Here is a 3,617-nt window from a genome sequence, read left to right as displayed (position 1 = left end):
GCGTCCGGAGCCTGTGCTCCGCAACGGGAGAGGCCACAACAGTGAGAGGCCCGCGTACCGCAAAAAAAAAAAAAAATAAAAATAAAAAATCACTCAGTTGCAGAACTAGGATTTGATCCCAGGTCTGTCTGACTCGGGGGCCCGTGGCCTCTACTCAGGGTTTCCAGAAGGAAAGAAGGTAAGGGACACCTAAATTTTATTTTATTACCCCCCCTACTCCCCACTCCACCCCTTAAAACACCATGGATTAGGTTTGCCTTTTTCCAACTTCATAAAATGGCATCACCTGATATGTATTCTTTGGCGTCTGAGTTCTTTCATTTCCTCCGCTGTTGGTGAGATGTATTCATGTAGTTGTGCACTGACTCATTCCTATCACTGTGTGGTATTCCATTGTATAAAGAACACCTTACTTTTATTTTTTTATTTTTATTTATTTATTTATTTATTTATTTATTTATTTATTTATTTATTTATTTATTTATTTATTTATTTATTTATTTATTTATTTATTTATTTATTTATTTATTTATTTATTTATTTATTTATTTATTTATTTATTTATTCATGGCACACGGGCCCAGCCGCTCCGCGGCACGTGGGATCCTCCCAGACCGGGGCGCGAACCCGGTTCCCCTGCATCGGCAGGCGGACGCGCAACCACTGCGCCACCAGGGAAGCCCCATGAACACCTTATTTTTAAAGACCTCTTGACTGGTGGTTAAAGTACTACACTTGAATTGCTCTACTGGGCAACTCTCGAAGTTGATCCGGCTTGTCTGGGTGTCTCTGAAAGCTGCTTAACCTGCCCAGAAGGTATGTCCGTTTTTAAAGGAGACTTTTTGCTAGCCCCATGGCTCCTTAATTGATTAAATACGTGCAGAGGTGGCCTGTGAGCAATGCCGCTGGCCTGCTTACCGCCCCCCCCACCACGTCCCTCCCCTCTTCCTTGTCACTTTGCCGAGAGGAAAACACCTGATGTTTAAGTAGCTGCAACTCTTCATAGCAGAAGTAGGACTGTTTTGAGATAAAGGCAGTTTGAAGTTTTCTCCGAGATGTCAGGAGCAAAGCTGGCTATTAGAAAGTTCTAATATTGTCACTTCATAGCCGTGCGATCTTGGGCAAATCATCTAGGTTTCCTGAGCCTCAGCTTCCTCATCTACAAGATGGGGGAAATGGTGAGAATGATGCTGGTTCTAAACACCTACCTCACGGTAAATGAGAGTATAAATATGATCAAGTGTGCAAACAGATATTCCTGGTACCCCACGTAACTTAAGGCCGCTTCCTTTTCATTTTCGTGTCCTCCTACACAGTGTTATTTGCAAGACAGATTTGGGAGAATCAAAGGAAAAGTCTGCTGAGGGATGGCGGAGTCTGAGTAGCATCAGCCCCTGAATTAAAAGGGATGTTATGTTGAAGTTCAGATCTCAAGAAGAGGCAAGAGAAGAGTAAAGAAAGAGCTGGGAGAAATCGCTCTGGAGCCATTTAGACTGTGAGGCTCTATGGGAATAAAACCACTCTAACGCTGTCAGGTCGTATTGCAATTCTCCCTGCACTTAAAAAAATCCTGTCTCTCGGGCTTCCCTGGTGGCGCAGTGGTTGGGAGTCCGCCTGCCGATGCAGGGGACGCGGGTTCGTGCCCCGGTCCGGGGGGATCCCACGTGCTGCGGAGCTGCTGGGCCCGTGAGCCGTGGCCGCTGCGCCTGCGCGTCCAGAGCCTGTGCTCCGCAACGAGAGAGGCCACAGTAGTGACAGGCCCGCGTACCGCAAAAAAAAAAAAAAAAAAAAAATTCCTGTCTCTCTTTGCAATGTTAACATCCTCCAAAGCATTCTGTTTGTCTTAGAAGCAAGAAGGTGGCGGAGAAGCTGTAAACCTCCATTGCATTGCAGCATGGGCCACAGAGAAGAGGAAACTTGAGTTGAAGAATGGATAGTAGCAGACACAGAGAAGGAAGTCAGATTGTTTCTGGTGCTGATGGGAGAGACAAAGGGGGTGAAATGGGAATTCTCTCGGGGTTATGCATTACATCCAAGCACGCATTTAGGTACAAGCTTGACCACACCTTGCTCATTCCCATTCTTAACTGATCTCACTCCAAAGTAAAAAATAAAACCAGTTCACAACCATCCTGTTATTTCCTTTGGTTTCTGGAGCAGTGCCATGAAATCGTGGAAGGGTCAGTCACATGAAGACTCAAAATTCCTTATACTGATATTTGTGTGTGTATCATGAGAAATTGTTGTGTTTCTACCTTAACCTGTTTGCTTGACTGCCTGAGAAGATAATATTGCTGACCTGAGAAATTAATACGCTGAGTGAATGCTTGGGGGGCGGGCAGGTAGGAGGGAGGAAAAGAAGGAAGAGAACAAACGAGTCTCAGTGAACTGGGGCATGTCAGAAATTTAATAAGAACAAGTCGAGACAACTGTTAAACCAGAATCCCCTGGGTGAAGAGACATAGCTTTGTCCTCATCAAAAAACATTTGCGGGTTAAACGTTTGCGGGTTAGACCGCTGGAAGAGAAGAGAAAGAGGTAAACTAGCTATGTTTCCCAGTCATTTTTAGTTTAGCTAGTATGAGAGAGGAGAAGGTCGAAATAAACTGTCAGCTTTGGTTAACCAAGATTATATGTAAAGCTTCCAATTTTATTGCTAGTCTAGGCTGGGAGTTCTGGGGAACTAAACCCTAGAGAGGGCTGAGATGTAGATGGTTATAACCCACACTTACAGTTTTCATTTACTGGTCCTATGGTCTGAAGGCAATAGTTATTGTTGTCTTATAAAAGAAGTATTAGATAAGTATGGGGCCTATTAACTGAGCATAAATTTGATTCCTTTTAAATTTTGCTTTGAAGAAGTTTTTAATAAAGGGATTCTAATAGGACAATCTATAACTTCTTCCAACAAGTTCTAGTTAGGAAATTACTGTTATAAATGTATACACACAGAAACATACATGTTTGAATGGTACAGATACCAACCACCTCTGTTAAAACGTTAAGGTACACTTCTCCAAATACATCCCTGGGTTTAGAAGGTACCCAGGCCACAGGTTATAAAGTGTGAGCGCCACCTGGTGAGGAAAGTGGGTAACTGCATCTGTATCCTCAAATTCCAGGTATGCTATCAGCAGATAATTACTGTTTATAAAATTTTAGACTGTCCTGGGGATATTCATCAGCATGATATGAAGGTGACAGTGATTTTTAAAAAATTCTAATTATTATGATAATGATAATGGGTAGGCTTTAGGCTAGAAAGTAGCTTTCTTAGCTTGTCGGTGTCATCCCAGTAATGACAGCCTTTGAGAGGAGGGAAGGTAAGACCCGGGGCGGGGGGGGGGGTGGGGGGGGGGGAGGGAAGAGAGGGAGGGGCTCATAGTGGTATGATGAAGGGTTTGCCTTACCTTCTGGCTTCAGTTCTAGACACAGACAGAAAAGCAGAAACCAAATCGTCTAGGGGGTGCTGGCTGGGAAGAAAGAACGACCATTATTTGGAAGTGTCTCTTGATACGAGCTAGAGAGAGAGGCTTCACTCTACTTAACCCTTCTTGTTGACAAGCTACCCATCATCTGGACAGAGCACCGACTAAGCAAAAGTGGCAGCACTGTTCC

This window comes from Physeter macrocephalus, chromosome 5 (genome assembly GCF_002837175.3).
Source record: "Physeter macrocephalus isolate SW-GA chromosome 5, ASM283717v5, whole genome shotgun sequence".
Classification (NCBI taxonomy): Eukaryota; Metazoa; Chordata; class Mammalia; order Artiodactyla; family Physeteridae; genus Physeter; species Physeter macrocephalus.
This window is presented reverse-complemented; position numbering follows the sequence as displayed.